The sequence below is a fragment of the Tympanuchus pallidicinctus genome, unplaced genomic scaffold (assembly GCF_026119805.1).
Source record: "Tympanuchus pallidicinctus isolate F22 unplaced genomic scaffold, pur_lepc_1.0 scaffold16, whole genome shotgun sequence".
Lineage (NCBI taxonomy): Eukaryota > Metazoa > Chordata > Aves > Galliformes > Phasianidae > Tympanuchus > Tympanuchus pallidicinctus.
Genome location: NW_026294679.1, coordinates 19,348,745 through 19,366,115, shown reverse-complemented (window position 1 = coordinate 19,366,115; position 17,371 = coordinate 19,348,745). Strand labels below are relative to the sequence as shown.

Genomic DNA, 17,371 nt, shown 5'->3' with positions numbered 1-17,371 from the left:
TACATAGCATACATTCTGTTTGCATTTACCTGTTTAAACTGTTTCTGAGCTGGCTAAGCATATACTGGATACTGCCTTCACTGCTTCTGTTTTTCGTGGAGACAATTATGCAGTGCACCTATTGCCCTTCACAACAGCGTGATTTTGCGTTGCACTTGTGATAATTTGGTAAATGAAGGCAGGGAAAATACAGGTGGCAGTAGTACCAGGAGGGCTGTAGGGCGGCTCACAGCTGCCTTCCCCCTGGTGCCGGTGATGAGATTGTGGCCACCTCCAAGAAGCAGGTGATGGCTATGCCCCTGGTGGTGAGGTGGCAGTGCCTGAGCACATAAAGAAGTGATTCTGCTGGATCTGCCTGCACCTGGGAGCTGCATTAGTGAGGCGAAGGCAGAGCACTGGCTGTGGCCTTTGTTGTGGGTGTCTTTTTTTTTTTTTTTTCTTTTCTTTGCATTAAGGATAGAAAAGAAATCAAAATTGTTTTTAAACGTTTATTTAATCTTTATGCTAAATAGACTTTCAGACTGCAGTTCTTATTTCTGCCTTATTCTGCTCACTTTACACCAGATATGTTAAAGTAGTCAGAAAGGACTATTAAAAGAAAAATTCCCACTCGAGAAGTTTTGGATGCAGATAAGGTTGACAGAATGGCTTCTCATTTTCTTTTGTAACGTAAATCACAAAGTGAATCAGGACTTCCTCAGTTTTGTCTCTTGGCTAGCTGAAGGTCTCATTGGTATCCCTATGCTAACAGTAGACTGGGACTTCTCCTGAAGCCTTGAATTGGAAAGGCACAGGTCAGTTTTCCATGTTTTACCATACTGAGTTCATGTGTTCGCTTCCAAAGCAGACTTAATTGGAAGTCTATGGAACTGGATTCTGGAGTAGCTCTTCTTGAAAATAAAAAGACTTCCATGTATGGCTGTATGTAATTGTCATGGTGCCTGCCATTTTTAGTGTTGAATGTACACCTAGGAATTCATCTCTTCTGCAGGTTTCTTTCATCTTCTGCCTTGACAGTGTTTCAGTCTAATCAGTATGCAGCAGAAGTTGTTTTTGCTGTCTATATATAGATGCTGATGTTCATACTTGGTATTCTGTTTTGCTCTTTGTAGCAGGCATCCTGCATGGGTATGGAGTCTGCATTGTCCCTGGTGACTTGTGTCAGCAGTGGGATTCTTTAAGGGACTAAGAATGTTAATGGAGCATGGTTTTAGATGAGTGAAGTCTTTCTGTTTGGGTATAGTGGTGCATACTTGTGTTTTGTGTGCTCCTCGCATATGGGGGCAAGGAACCTCTGATGTTGGTCATAATGCTTTAGTGTTCAGTTAATACAACTTTTTTTTGCCCTGCTTATATAGAGAGTACTGATGTTCTGTCAGGAGCGGATTTGTATTCCGAAGAGAAGATGCAGCTTTAGGAAGCCAGACAAAGGTGAACAGCTAAGTCCTCCGGGGCACATCAGGATTAAGCTGCTGAGTGAAATCTGCTCAATTACTTTTCTACCTTAAATCTCCTTAACTAGGTGTGTTTTATCACTGTAGCACCTATTATTATGATGGATGTGGCTTTCTGTGGAATTTTGGTGAGCGGCTGGTTGTTTCTTCTAGAGGGAGTCAGCTGTTTCTGTCCTCCCTGAAATTGCTGCTTTAATGCTTGGTGATATTTCACTATCTCAGGCCACTTTCATTTCACTAGCTCTGAAACAAACTTGCCTCTATGTGATTGTATATATAATTGGAAAAGTCACTGGATTCTAGGCTTCTGCAGCAGTGTTTGTAGATGTGAGCAAATTAAAGGAATAGTGGCAGTTCTGATGGAATATAGAAAATGCTTCAAGGTGGAAAGAAAGGTAATTAAAAAAATGCTGTTGCTTCTCTTTATAGTAGCTATTTATTTGTTTTTTTTGTTTGTTTGTTTGTTTTTCTTTTTTAAATAGAGGAATCATTTTAATAAATTGCAGATTTAAAATTGGTTTTAAAGTATTTTTATGTATTTAATATATATATTCATTGATTAGGGTGATTCCTGAAATTGCCTGTGTCGTGGACTTTTGTTTTCCGCCCATCAATATCATGATATGGATTTTAGTGCTCTTGGGAGTTCTGTGCTATACATCCCAACTGCATGTCAATCTGCCACGGTTCAACTGTAGGACAGACTAAAAATAAGGCACAGGAAAATAATTAGGGCAGGAAATTTAAAATGATACAAGATAAAATGTTGTGAGTCTCCTTTTACATTCTTCACAACCACAGTTTTGTGATCTTCTTTTTTCTGTTACTAAATTGATACAAAAGTAAACTAGCAAAGCCTACAAACTAAAATATCAAAGGAGACAAATTAATGTGAGCAAGGAGAATTTGCTGGTGGTCGTATGGGCATAACTAAGTTTCCAAAGTGAATTTTCCACCTCCAACCTGTCATCTTCTTTTCTGTCAGATGAGAGCTTGGAAGCATCACTTAAGTTGATGCAGGTGCTGAAGCAATCTTGCATAATTGTCTTTAAGACGTTTTGCAAGCTTCAGTCAAGCAGCACACGATTGCAGAGGTCTTAGTATAGAAAGGATTATAGTTTGGGTGTCATAGGCTTTTGTCACAAACTTCTTTAATGATTGGGAAAAGTAGATATGGAGTGATTGCTCCAGTTACACTGATCTGCGCCCTGTCTGCTTTATGTGAGGAAAGTTACTTTCCTGATTCTTGACTTGGTCAAACTGTAAGTAAATTCTTGAATGTCTCAGGGTTGTGTTTTAAGCCACAGTAGATTCCTTTTCACAGAATCACAGAATGGCCAGGTTTGGAAGGGGCGCCAAGGATCATGAATCTCCAACCCTCCTGCCACATGCAGGGCCACCAACCTCCCCATTTAATAGTAGACCACGCTGCCCAGGCCCTCATCCAAACTGGCCTTGAACACCTCCAGGGGGACGGGGCATCCACAACCTTTTATGAGATAGCAGATGTTATGCTATGTCTTGTGGGCCATAAACCAGCCATTTTTATCTGTTTTACCTGTGCAGGCAACAGAAGACCTGTCTGTGGCTTTGGAGTGGCCCAGAATTGCACTCGTTTTAAGGATTTGTGTTTTGATTGAGAAGCAATAATGGCTTGGTTAACAGGCATCTGTAGCTTTGCGCATTGCTGGTAGTCAGGAAGGCTTTTTACCTTCTCTTTTTTGGTAGGGTGTTCATGAACTGCTGCTTTGGATCTGATTCATGTACTGAGGTGGAAATCACAAAACCCAGGCTGGATTTGTGCAACACCTGTGTTTTGCTGCCACTGGGAATAAGCACATAATAGAGTTGCTCTTCTTGTGCCAACAAGAATGCAGTTATCTGTGGTATTTGTGGGGTCCCTTTTTGATGCAGAGTGAGTTTGGTTGCTGCCAGTGTTTCTCTAAGCTCTGACTGTTGGTGGCCTCTCACACCTCCTTGTGCTGCAGCTACTGTGAAGCACTGAGTCACTGCCAAAAGGAAGGCTGGGATCAGTGAGCACCTCTCCACCTTCCAAAAATATGTAAGAAAGAAGACACGTGGAGAAGGTGGACAGTATGCAAGCTGTTTTTACATTTAGGATTGTAAATGGGCCAGATTCATTTATCAAACCTTAAGCTTTCACCATGGAATCACAGTAATAGTGCTCTTGCTAGCCAGTGACCGGACTTTGTACACTGAGGAATTATTTCAGTTTTGTGCTTTCAGGAAGATTTTTAAAGCCCGTTGAGATTTTGATTTAGACTACAGGCTGTTCTTCAAATAATGTAACTGGTGCTGCCACGCTCAGGCATCCTGCACAAATACTTCTAGGGCTACACGGTGAGCACTGAAGAGCAGATCTGAGGAAAATCTCCTCTGGGCTGTTTTGTTCCCACTGGATGCTTTCCCGGGCCCTGCTGCTCTGGCCCTGTGGGGCTGCTTGGGAGTGGGCTGTGTGAGGGCTGGGGTGAGCAGCTGGGAGCCCGAAGGAAGGTGGAGTGGCATCAACAGTATGGACGTGTGTTAACCAGGCTTTGTAGAACACATGGTCTTGAAAACTGATTCCTTGTTCATAACTGCCAAAGAAATTCTATGTTTGATTCATTAGAAATACTGAGATAAAGTAAAGGAGCTCTTAGCTCATGTTGTAATTTACAAGTGACTTTAAGCTCTAGGTAATTTGATTTTCCTAAAAGAATTGCTCAGATGACAAGGAAGAAAGCAGGATGGGTTCTCGTTAGTTCATCAGCACCTCCATTGGCTTGCAGGCTGTGTCTGACAGAGTATTTTATGCCCTGCTTTTTCTTTTTTTTCCCCTCCAGACGGTTCTGAAGCAGTTGTCCTGCCATGTGGAGGAGGTCAGCTGAGTGCAGCATATGTGTTTGCCTAAAATTTTTTTAACACGTTGCCCTAAAGTTTGTTAGACTGTTATTAGGGTTTCTTTTTTGTTGTTGGTCTTTTCCCCTCTTGAGAACTGCAACTGAAGTGTGGAGCAGTAGCTGCGCTCCTCAGCCAGCCTTCCCCTCAACCCTCCAAAAGGCATTTAAAATTTGTTGGTGGTCACTGCTGTGTGTCCTCAGAATTAACTACTTTGACCTCAACATTTTTCCAATGAAGGGGATAATCAGACTTACTGAAATTCCAGGAGATACATGTTGGAAGTAAAAACAAACAAACAAAACCCACTGGCTTGCTTACAACAAGGAAGCTAGGAAAGATTAACTGAGGGTTTCATTTACAGTGGTTATTCTGACCTGGTCTTCCCTACAGTGCAGCAAAGTGTTTGTCTGCCACATCTCTGCTATGGCTGTGTTAATCCTTCAGGAAAGGGCTCCCAGGAGGCTCCCCTCGCTCAGGTGGTGCCACGCTGTCTTGCCCTGAGAGGGTGGCTCATGGGGCTGGGCTGTGGCTCAGGGCTCTGTGCACTGAAAGCACGAGGCTGGGGAAAGCCAACAGATGGACAGTCTGGTGTATCTCACAGTTGTGTGAGGCCGCACCTTCAGTATGATTGCCATACAGGCATCTGAATGTAGGTTGAGGGACAACTTTGCTGTTTACGTAAGGAAATCTGTCTTCAGGCCAGTGCTTTCCATTGCTTTTCTGAATTCTTTCTTTCAATGGCTTTTCTGAATTCTGAGTGAGCTAGATGATGGAAAAAGTGATCTTGGACGGAATATTTGTTTTTTGCCAGTTGTTCTTTCTGTACTAGCTGTTTCATGGGCTGCCAGCACAAGCATTAAGGAAGCAGAAGGGGCACATGATGGGAGCGGGCCCGCCCTGGAAGCAGCTGTTAGGTTGGCACAGTTGTGTCATAAAACACACTAAGTTACCTATGCAAGGAATTAAAACTCGGTACCTTTGCTTTGGTAGCGAAGGTGGTAGGAGAAGCCACCCCATCTGCTGTTTCTCTGTCGTTGTACCCCGTGCAGTTTTCTAGTCTTGGTTGTGCCAATTAAAACTGCTTACTGTAGGACTCCTCTGGATTTTGAATTACTGAAGCTGTGAAAATAGCCCCCTTTGTTGTTTTATCTTCTTTTTATTTTTAACCCAGATTGATCTCGTGAAGCAGTTTGTCATGTGGTCTTACACAGGCTGCCATCTGCAGAACAGAGCAGTGCATGAGAACAGAAGCGAGCAGGCTGTGAAAGGAGGACAGGAACCATCTCAGTCAAAAACTGCATTTTCAGTGTGGCATGGCAATCACCCCAAATAATTTGTTCCTGACAAATTTCTCCATGTAGATATATTAATGTTGTTTAAATTACACTGCATGTGCTGACATTTAAAGCTCTGAGGGGGATTGCTATGGTGGAAAACTATTCAGGAGTGAAGGGAACGGCTAGCGTCATCTTTACTTGTAGAAAGCTGCGTGATCTGCGATGGCAGGAGCAAGCTGAAATCATATGACTTTGCTGATGTTGAACTGTTTTCAGTATTAAGAGTGGTTACTTCAGCTCTGTCATCTGTACTTTGTTTCTTCAGATTAATTTTTTAAACATATGCTTTTCTCACTTTCTTAGACAGTGTCTGTTTATCTTGCCAACTGTGAACGTGTTCTGTAGGCATACATGCTGGTAGATAGGGTTGTCTGCAAGTATGTTTGCTCCTCAGATTACTGATCTTTAAAGCAAAACAAAAGCAAGGAATGGAAAGAAAGAGTCCTTGTTTGTTTCTGTTGCTTTATCATCTTGCCTGGTTTTCTTGCCTTGATTCAGTCAAAGGCAACTGTGGATGACTGCATAATTGCTAGCGTTGCTATTAGCTCTTTGTAGCCCTAAGGGCAGCTGTGCTTGATCAGAGATGTTTGGGAGTTGCTTATATTATCCTAATTTGGGTGAAATGATGATGTTGGAGGAGTGGAAACACTTATTTTTTTTCCTTCCTATTTTATGCAGAAATGTGGTAATTGCTGTTAATTCTTTCTTAGTTTGGTGGGAGTGAGTCAGATGCTTAGCTTGTGTGTTTGGCACAGCCCTTCTGTAAGCTCAGCAGTGCTCTTGTGTCTCGGCTCAGGATGTGTTCCTTGGCTTCTTGCTGCCCCAGCTGTTTGCTCTTTGGTGGCAGGGACTGGAGCCTTGTTTTCTGCCTGGTGCAGCAGGACTTGTTCTAGTACAAAAATCCCTACCTCTCCTTTAACGCTGTGTGAGTTCTAAACCTTTAGTTTAGTTTTAGAACTTGCTTTAAAAAAGAGCTTCTATTAATGCTTTCTTTGGTCACTAAGTGTTGAAGAGCTGGGGATAGTTTAGGCAGGTAACTGCTGGTTCCTGCTATCCACGTGCTGCAGGACAGGGAGTAAAAGCAGGTGCTTGGAATAGCCACAATTTGATCTACAGCTCCAGCTGTTACTTGAGTATGTTTGGTCACTTGAAGAATTTTAGTAAAAAGCTGAGAAGGGAGTTCCGAAATGATGGGAACTGAGGCTGAAACAAATTTGTAAAGGATTGTACCACCAACCCCTTACTATGACTGATTTCAGTGCTCCTGAACAGGACTGTTGGCCCACTTCTCAGCAAGGAAATGGGCAGTCACGTGGGTCCTGGTGTGCCTGAGGAGGAATAGGCAAATGCTTCCTCCGGCAGGGTAACAAGGAGGAAAGGGAACATAGAGACCAGTGTTTTCTTGGCAAGGACGCTTGCCAACTGAAGGTCATTGAGCCCTGGACATAGTGCCTCTTGAACAGATGGGTTGCTAACTGCTGGTAAGACTTATACTGGTATTTGAAAGGACACCTGCGGGTCCAAGTAATGATGCAGGATGCCTGGGAGACTCTGTCATTCTTCACAAATGATAAAAGTGAGGACGGACATATTGCCCTTGCCTGAAAAAGGTCTGCACTGGTATTGTGAACTGCGTCATCTGCATAACTGCGTTGTGGTCCGTCATCATTAAAAGAAGCTGAGGAAAGAGTGCTGTGGAGTTAACGTGCTGTTTTAACCATGCGTGGCTGTAGAACAGATTTGGAGCCAATTTGTTAGTCAATATTGCACTGTGTTGGTTTTTTTTTTTTCTTCACAATTCTGCTACTGTTAGGACGCTTCAAAAAATTATTTGATCCAAGATTAGCATACACGTGTCACAGAACACCAATGTCACAAGGTAAAATACAACTTAGTGTTATGCTTTATGCTTTTTTTTCCTTTCTTGCTCTTACTCCTGTTTCTATCTGACCAAAACTACCTTATATTGGACAGACATGGTTAAAACTTGGCTCAGCCCCTTCTGTCCTGCAAGACTGGGTTATTTTTAAGGCAGAAGAATTTAATTGTATTCTAACTGCTTCCTTTTTACATTGTTTGTTTCTATTAGGTAAATGGTCCCGGTGGGGATAGTATCTTCAGTACCTTGTATGGTCCAAAACATTATTATATTTCAATCTGATGCTGTTTGTTAGCATTACATTGTGCTAGAACAGAAAGACAATGAGGTGCATTGTTTTTCATAACATAACCAGAGTTTTCTTTCAAGTTATTTTGGTCTTGGCTATACGCTGTAACTCCTCCTGTCTGCACTGCGAATGCGACCGTGTTGGAGGAAGAAATTGATGCTGAGTGTGGATGGCACTGCTGTCCCAGGAGCTGTGCTGTGAGAGTATGAGAATAACTGTAGTAGTGCTGCTTTGAAGCTGAAATAACTGAGCTTATGACAGGCTCAGGGATTGGAAACTATTTCTCTGGACAAGATTTTTTTTCCTCTTGATTGGCATCACGGGCTTAGAGATACACAGGATGATTCCAGGAATTGTCCTACAGTAATCGTTCTTTGAAAAACTGATTTTATGTTTGTGTTGCAGCCACAGCACTCTAAACCAGGAGATCAAAACCGATGCAATCTTTTTAAGTCCTCTCATTTGTTCTGTTCAGTGCTTACATGTCATTCCTGGATATCAACCCCTCCCATGAGACAACATCCTTGGTGTTTAACTAAACAACTGGGAGAAACCACTCCGGTTTGCTTGTCCCACTCTTAGGAGATGAGCCCTGCCTTGCAATGTAAAAAGAGGTACTTTGTTGCAGCCCGGCTTTCCTGCCTCCCCAAACTGGGTCCCTTTTCTGAAAGGTCTTAGGCACTTTCCTCTCTTTGGTTGCCTTTTTTTCCCAAGTAAGTTGTTGGTAAGCAGGATCGGCCTGTCTGGCCTTATCTCTGTTGGCAGAGCTGCCTGCCTGGTAGGTGGCAGCGGGGGGCAGTGCTTCTCAGATTAGGCTTTCCTGTGTTAAGGGAGGTTTTTGAACAGCTTCCTATTGTTTGCATCTGCAGGTCGTCCCCTCCCACACTCTTCCAGTTCTTTCCTCCTCCCCTAAATAATGTTTCCATGCCATAGCATTACTCAGAGCAATTTCTCTAACAGAATGTCCTCTGAGAGTTTTTTCAGCCTGCTCTGATCTCCAGCTTTTGTTGCAATACTGATGCAGATTTTATGCAATAGAAACTGGCTCCTAAAGGTAGGTCCTAGTAATTTTTAAGTCAGTTGTTTGAATTCAGTGTTGCCACTGTTGTGACAGTATTTTTTTTATTATTATTTTTTTTTTAATAAAATCTGAGTTCTCACAGGAGTTCAGTACCTTGTAATGAAAGATAGAAAATGTTACTTTTCGGTATGTGTTGTCCTTGTTTCAAAGCTGCAAAGAAATAGTGTTGCTTCAGTTTGTTCTTAATCTACTTTTGCATGTTTAGTTTCTCCTTTATTACACTGTTTCATGTGTGTACATGTTATATATGTTCTTCTGCCTGTCTGAAATTCACTTTCCAAGCCACAAGCTTCCTTCTGTCAGTCATACCAGAGCTGCTACTGACTGCTGGTATCCATGATGAGTGCAGAGATGAAGCCAGTCAGAATCTCTTCTCACCTTGATATTTGTGCAGCAACCAAAGGGGTTACTGACAATTCATTTTCCATCCTTGTTGTTTTATAGTATACTGTATTAGAATCTCTTAGGACTGCTTTTTTTTTTTTTTTTTTTTTTTTTTTTTTTTTTTTTAACATGATAGGGATGCAGTGTTGTTTCCTTCTACTCATTACCTTGAATTCTATTTGAAAGAAAGATGATGATGATGAAATTAGGTATAACATATATGTAGGGCTTTAAAAATTACTTATGTGTGTGTGTGCAGCTGATGCAGAGCTGGGAGGAAACCTGTGCTCCTGCCTTGTTGTTTGCTTCTCCTGTCCCCAGGTCTGATTTCTTGGTAAGTTAATTCAGCTCACTAAACTAGCAGGAAATATGGCAAACCCTTCTCCTCTCCTTTTCCCATCCCCCCATGTACTAATTTTGTGAGCTGCATTTGCTCCTGTGAGCCAAAGGGCAGGGATGTTGACAGGCTGCGTGAGAGCACTGGGATGGGGAGGAAAGTGTCCTCCCTGCTTTGGTGGCAGTTTGATTTCTGGTTCATTTGTATGTGTAAAATGTCACCCTCAGAAATTGCCCGTCCTCCCACTGATAGCAAGAGCACTGCATCGTGACCTCTGTCTGGCTCACTGTACAGGAAGGCAGGCATGAACTTATGCTTGATGCAAGGTCGGATTTTTGTTGCCTGGTATCTGCTGAATGTGGAATGCTCCTGAGAGCAGGACAGAGGGATGGCCCAGCCCAGCTGATAATTTGCAAGCTGAAACAAACACACTGGGAAGCTGCTTGTATTCATCTGCTATTAGAAGGTTCAGGGGGTCTTTCTTGCTAGCGTGCTGTACATCGTGGGAGGTCTAGAAGCCTTGGGAAACTGTTTGCTGCTAATTATGTCTTTTTTTCTTAGCCAGAAATTAAAAAAAAACGTTCACTTCAAGAATCTCATGTTTTAATTTCAATGCATTGTGGACATGGTGTTTTATTTCCTGAAGTTGTTCATTTGTAACACAGTTAAGACCTACAGGCTCAAGTCACTGATCAGTGTTTTGTGTCTTACAAAACAAAGCAAGCTAAGCGCAGTTAAGAGTTCCTGGTGTAAGGCCAGAGAAACATGATAAACAGCTCGAGGAGAAAAGGAAACATACTGTGGTGGCTGTCAGGATGAACAATGGTTCTGGCACACCTGCTGCCTAACCGCTGAGCTTTTCTATGCTTGGCAGGAAAGGAACGATTTGGAGGATAACAGAATGATTTTGTAAATGTTTTTGGTATGTTTCCATCTTCTCCTAGGGAGATACAACAGGAGCCATTGCATTAAAACATAATGTCTGGTGCAGGCTGTTGTCATCAACACGGGGGCAAGATTTACTACTGTGCTTAGAAATGGGCATGTCAAGGTTGTGCTAGACTTAAAGGCCATTAGAAGTGAGTGCAGGAAGAGTGGGGCACAGGAGAGTGGAATATTTCATTGAGTGAGAGCAAGTTATGCTCATGTTATGCTTCTGAATAAATAGAAGCAAACTACTTTTATGCAAGAGGAATAGTAGAATTTGAGTAATTGGGGAGCAAAATGAAGGGAGCTGAAACAAAAGCTTGTGTGGGAACATGTTGGAGTATGACATGGTTTTCAGCTCTACTAAGAGCCAAGTGATGTTAATCGGTTGCTGTTACTCCTGGGAATTGTCACAGATGTGAGCTGTGAGATTACTTCTTCCAGAGGCTTGCGTGTCGGAGCTGTGCTGGTTCACACATTTTCCAGTTTCATCTTTTTCAGATTTTCATGTTTTGGATAGTAAGAATGTTTTGACTGATCTGTTAATGCTTGTGTAATTTCACATTTTTCTTCAAACTTCGAATTTAAACCAGCTCTTTGTTCCAAAAGATTTGTATTTTGGTTCCTGTCCTAATCAGTGAGTACCTGGATCACCACACTGTATTGGAATTGAGGAACTTGAGGGAAATGGGGGAAAAAAGTGGGGAAGAATTTCCTCCAAGCCGGTAGAGAAAACATACCCAGCATCACACATTTTTGGATTAAGCTCAGAATAACTCTGCTTCAAATGCAGTAACTTCATCCTGATTGACCAGAAGTGTAAGATTTTTCCAGGTCAGCCACTTGGTTGCGTGTGCATGCACACGTGTGTATGATTTATTAATCAGAGGAAGGATGCACAGGCTCTTAATCTGGACTGAATCTTATTTTTTTTCCTGTTTCCCTTACAGGTGTGTGTAGGGAAGAGGGATATGTTGTAATTCTAGTTAAGCAATGGATAATAAGAAGAATAATATTAAGTAGCAGTATGTCTGAACACATTCTTCTAGTATTGAAAGAGAATATAGTATCTGGGATTTCCCAACAAAGCATTTCTTGTGGCGTAATGCAGTGACTGAAAGTATCAGAGTATGTTGACGCCTTCTCAGTAAGGATAGCTGTTGTGTTGCCTTTCCACATGTCAGATAATAGTTCTGTGAAGGCTGCTTATTCCAAGGGAGAGGACTTGGCAGGACAAAATCTGGTTGTGCTTTTTTGCCGTCTTGCTGGTGTTCTGGATCTGTGCTTGTTTTTGTACCAAGCTGCTAATCTTCCTCACACCCTGTTCTGGCACGTGTGAGAGTTGTGTCCCTTCAGCAGCTTTCTGTGTTGCCAGTGTATTGTCTAAAGATTTCTGGGGAAAACAAGTTGCATTGTTCTATGTGAGAATGCTTGGAGACCTGGGCCTGGAGCACATGGACTGCTCTTGCTCTGATAGGATTTAGCAGGAGGAGATGTGGGCAGCGTGAGGTTGGGCTGTAAGGCGGAGGGCCCGGCTCTGGGCAGCCTTCCCGGGGGCTGTGGGAAGAGGCAGGCTCTGCAAACCGCCGTGGGTTGCTCTAGCAGGAAATAGGGTCCTCTGCAGGTTTGAGATGCCTGAGCCTTCTCCTGTGGAGGGCCCCCTAAAAGGTTTTACCGTCAGGAAAGATCAATTTTGATTTAAGTAAGAACTAGGTATTAAGCTAGTGGTTTTTAAAGGTGGATATTCCTGAGAACTAGGGAAGGCAAAACAGAGCTGTGCTTGTGTGCTGCTTTCCTGTTGCCTGCTGTGATTCTGCTTCCCGGTCTGTCAGTCACTGGGGGCCTCATAAGTTTGGCAGAAATTGTGTTGTGTCTGAGGCCAGCTTGGGCCTCTCTGGTTTGTAGTACCTGCGGGCCCTGGAGCAGCCACCTCCATGGCATCTTCCCAAGGAGGGACAGGGCAATATTCATGCCCCTGAGGGTGCTGAATGGCACAGCCATGCTCTTGCAGGGCTTTGGGGATCTCAGGTATAGTCAGAAGCAAGAAAGTAAACTCTTATGTAAACAGTCTCATCCAGAGACCAGCAAGATCCCCATCCCTTGCTGTGTATGATGGAGCAGAAGAGCCCTTCAAGCTGCTGTCACTGCTTTGTCTGAGCCCTTTCCCTGTAGTGTCTCTGTTTCAGCCCCTGGCTTCGTTCCCTGGGGTGCTGTGGAGGAGCACAAGAGATCAGTTTAGGCTGGGTGCTTCACTCTACAAGGGCCAAAAAAAAAAGATGAACTCAGTGCTTAGTCCTAGAATGGTATGATATTCTGTGCTTTCTAAATGTCACCTGCTCTGGGCTGTACTAAGCTAGAAACAGGTGTGTAACATGGCAGCATGGATAGTGGTCACTGGAATGTTAGAAGGTTTCAGCCAAATACCCCTCGTCTGTAGTTTCACAAGTATTTTCACCCGTCGGTGTGCAATCAGTCTTGGGACATAACAGGAGTAACTACTTGCTTTTCAGTAAAATTCAAACCCACAGCAGTGTTGAAATAGCTGAACTCTACTGAAGTTAAACTAAATCTCTTAAGGTAAGCATCCTTTTCAATAGAGCCCAGGATGAAATCTTTCTGAAGCTCAGCAAGGCTTCTGTTCCCTCTAGCTAGTCTTTCAATGTAGAAGTCAGTGGCTTGAAAACTTGTTGCCTGGGTTGTGCTTTTGGGCCAGGCCTTGTTTTTTGGTACAGAAGAATGTGGATCGTCCTTCACACTTGCTCTTTTTCATTGTTTGAAAATAGCAACAATAAAAAAAAAAATACTTAAAGATATTTTTCTCTCCATGTTTACCAGCTGGTTAAAAATGTTTTAACTTCTTAAGACACCTACAGAACTCTGTTTTAATTTGATATTTCACATGCTTCTTTAAATTGCAAGGAAGGAACTTTTTCAACTGCATCTTCACACTCTTCCACCAGTGAGCAAATAATGTGCAGAGATGACTTTGGTGATGCGTACCTCCTCTTGAGCATTTCTGTTTATTTTGAAGGAAGCTTCTGGTGCCACTCAGCAGTGTTGTTTCATCACCAGGCAGAGCAAAAATAAATCAAGGCTGTTGGCATCATTCTCCTTTTATTTTCCCCAACACCCAACCAGTCTGTCTATTACAGCACATTTGCACAGCTTCTGCTTCTGTGACCCGTTAGGACAGAGCCTGCTTGTACTTAACAAGAATCTCTTTCATGCTTTGTGGATCTCTTCAGGCCACAGCAGGACACAATCCTTTTTATATTTGGTAGTTCCACAATATTTCTCTGGTGAGGATGGATTAACCTTTCCAAATGAAGACAGTAATATCTTCATGAACCTATATTTGATATAAAGTACTTGTATAATGGCTCTTGCATTTTATAGAATCAACTGCTTTTTTCTTTTTTTTTTTTTCATCAGTAAATCCCAAGATTTTAAGGTATCAAAGTCTGTAAGGGAAGAGTTGTGTAAGTTTATAAAACTAGCATGGAAGAGTTGCCTAATAGTAGCTTCTGTTAAGGCTGATACAAATGATCTTTTAATAATTGTCTTAGAAATTTGAATTCAGATTTTGTATTGAAGGATGTCAATTTTGTCCAAGTTTGTATCGGAATCTAACAGCTTCACCTTGCTTTCTGTTCTAACATAAAATAAAGGAATTGTATCTCTGAAAACTTCCTTATGGGATACAATCTGCTTTGCTCACATAAAACCTCCGTCTCTGTGTGCTGTGCCTTTTCTGTAATGTTTTAGTTCCTGAAATGCATGTTTTGCTAACATTTTGTATATGAAAGTTAAAGAAAATACCTTTTGCCTGTTTTTAACCTCCTACTGCAAATTTCATGCAATCAAATAAGTTGAACTGGATTTGCAGGTGGTTTTGGGTTTGTTTTTTTTTTTGGTTGCTTTTTCCAGCTGCTTGAGAAGTCAATGTCAGGAGTTCTTGTCTCCCAGTGTAGTTGTTATGGCACATCTTGCAGAGTGCTTATAACAATATAAACACATTTGTTTACAAGTACGGGTGGTATGGTCCAGTTTGTCCTTCATTAGGATCATAGAACCTGTAGAGCTGGAAGGGACCTTTGAAGATCATCCAGCTCCCCTGCAACGAACAGGGATGTGCGCAGCTCAATCCAGTTCATGGAATCATAGAATGGCCTGAGTTGAAAAGGACCTAAGATCATCTAGTTTCAACCCCCTGGCTGTGGGCAATGTTGTCAACCACTAGACCAGGCTGCCCAGAGCCAGGGCCTGATTCAGCCTCGCCTTAGGAGTCTCCAGGGATGGGGCATCAACCACATCTCTAGGCAACCTGTTCCAGTGCTTCACCACCCTCTCTGCAAGATGCTTTTTACTTCTACCTAACCTAATCTACACTCTCTGAGCTTGAAACCATTTAAATTAGGAGGATGGTCATGCTTTAAATGTGTTATGATTATCTTTATAGATGAAAATGTGTATTGTGAGAATGCTTAGATCTTTTATTGACCACTTTACTTATTATTTTGTTATTTCAACTGGTAATGTCAAAACTTAGGCAGAATAAATTGTCTATTTGTAAGGGGTTTCTCAGTGAAAGTTGAATTTCTGGCACTGGAGGCAATTGCACATCCTGTTATACATGAGTTCCTTTTCTGTATTTGCAGGAATAGTGGCGTGATTTTGTCTGCATTTGATATTTAGCCTGAGCTCAGGGCTGTTGTGCATTCATGTGTTATTGTTCTCTTCTTTATAACACAGATCTGTGGAAGGTGGGTGTTTATGGGGCTGTGTGATGGCTGGGGCAGCGGCTGCGGAGGGGCACAGTACTGGGTGTGTTCTTGGGTGCAGGAACCTTGGGCAGAGGCTTTGACAATGTATTATAAATGCTGTGTTTGCCAGAGGGAAACCAGAGCCTGCTGTACAAGTTCTAAATGTAAAGTTTTAGGGTTTGATTATGTCTCTGCCTCCTGTTTAAGAAGGGGGGGAACAAGTCACCAGCTTGCAAAAAGTGTGTTCTCCTCTGTAATTTCCATTAAATCCATCAATCAGATGTTTTCTCATGCTAGTTTTATAACAAACAGTGAATCACGTCTTCTAGTTTTATAGAAAACAATGAATCAGCCTTTGATTTCTACTCCCCCTCCTTGGCTGTTCCAGGCCGTTGGTAAGGTATAGGAGGATATAAAGGTATGATTTCTCCCTACCTGTTTAACTCTTCCCATGTGCTGTTGGCCTCTGTTGAGAGAGACACGATGTTCGGATTCAGCGGTTGTGTTATGTTCAGGTGTTCTTCCTACCCAAGTTCTGAAAGCTTCAGTGCATTTTGCAGAAAATGCATCTATATACAAAACAAAATCAAGCAAAAATGAGTTTTTCCTTTTGTTAGTTATGCTTACTTCTCAAAACTAACAAATAATGCTCTTAAAACCAAGTTAAGATTGTTAAGCGCTTATGTGTGCATGTGCATACTCGTGATTCTGCTGAAGTGTTTTTTATAGCTGTACAGCACAGATGAAAGGGGAAAAAGCAGCGTGTTGTGGATGCTGGGTGCATTGTTTTATATTTTTGTGTAGAAATACCAATCCATATAATGCTGTGCAGCATGGAAGCACTCCTTATCAATTTTAGCAAGCCAAGAAAAAGGGTTTAGATGTTTAGGTTTAGACAGCTTGAACTGCTGCTGATCCTTCTTTCTTCCCTCTGCTCATGCTTTGGTTCAGCACGGTGGTAAGGTAATAGACTGGCAAGAAAGAGAATGTGAGAAGCCATCCTGGTTTAAGTGGTGATAGTGGGATAGATAAAACAAATTAGTGAATTAATAGGTTGAGAATGAGCTGTGGGTGTTATTGTAATACCCCAAACGTCCTGAGGTTTAGGAAATTACTTCCTACCTTTTCTTAATGCCTTTGGGTGCTATCAGGTCTGCTCTCTGGAGAAGGACAAGTGTGCTGTGGTGTTTAACTTTGGGGTTCTGAACACATCACCAGAAAGGTTATTTTCTGCCGAAAGGCTGTTTGTCTGCCTGGTCAAAGTGTATTGCTGCTCTCATCATGTCTTTGTGTATTATGTGTTATCTTTCCTTTGCAATTCAAGTGTTAGTGTTGCTGGAATTTTTTTTTTTTTTGTTTATTTCTCTGCAAAATGAATTTCTTGCCTATCTGTCTCTTTTGTTCTGTGTGGATGTTTATGTAGTTGGACGTTCCATTGTTACAAATGTTAGTAAATTGAAATACAATGACACGGATTAGTGAAGTAGAGGGACTTGCGCTGTAATGTGAACAGCATGTGAATTGGGATTGGTAGCTACTGCCTTTTGCTTTAAGGAATGGAGAGTTGAAGACTGACAGAATTCATAGTTACTAAACAGTAGTTTAGTAACAGTAGAAGAGGTTGAATTTTCCACGATTTTTTTGGGATGCTGTTATACAGGAAAAGTCTGCAAGGTCAGGAAGAGAATTTCAGCAGGGATTTAAGGTTTCAAGTTGCCAGTCATAAAGCATTGTGATGCTGAATGCTACTGAATGCTATTGAAAGCTTCTGGGCGCTCTTCAGTCATTGTTAGGCTATAATTTGCATGTCAAAGTAGAAAATAATTGTTTTCTTAGGTCAGTAGTGTTACTGGAATAGGAATGGGATTATTTCCTTGTGAATAAAGGTGCCACAGGAAAAAGAGCCTTGAAATCTTGTTGCTCTGGCTGACGGCAGTAAAATCCAGAATTTTGCAAGGAAACTGTTTATATTTGGAGATTGAATCGAGTGCTGAATTTGTCTTGAGGTTTCTTGGAAAG

General features: G+C 42.0%; 1 protein-coding gene across 8 annotated transcripts in view; it reads left to right on the top strand.

Moving 5' to 3' along the window:
* USP54 (ubiquitin specific peptidase 54) overlaps positions 1 to 17,371 on the top strand; it is a 95,382-nt gene that overhangs the window by 20,890 nt on the left and 57,121 nt on the right. For 2 of the 8 annotated variants that reach the window (XM_052676692.1, XM_052676684.1), the window contains exon 1: positions 8,778 to 8,914. The exons of 5 other annotated variants lie outside the window; for them this stretch is intronic. The gene's annotated coding sequence lies outside the window, so the exon portion shown is untranslated. Of the gene's footprint in view, positions 1 to 8,777; positions 8,915 to 9,638; positions 9,660 to 17,371 lie in introns of those variants that run through there. One more of the 8 variants, XM_052676687.1, reaches the window with a different exon arrangement.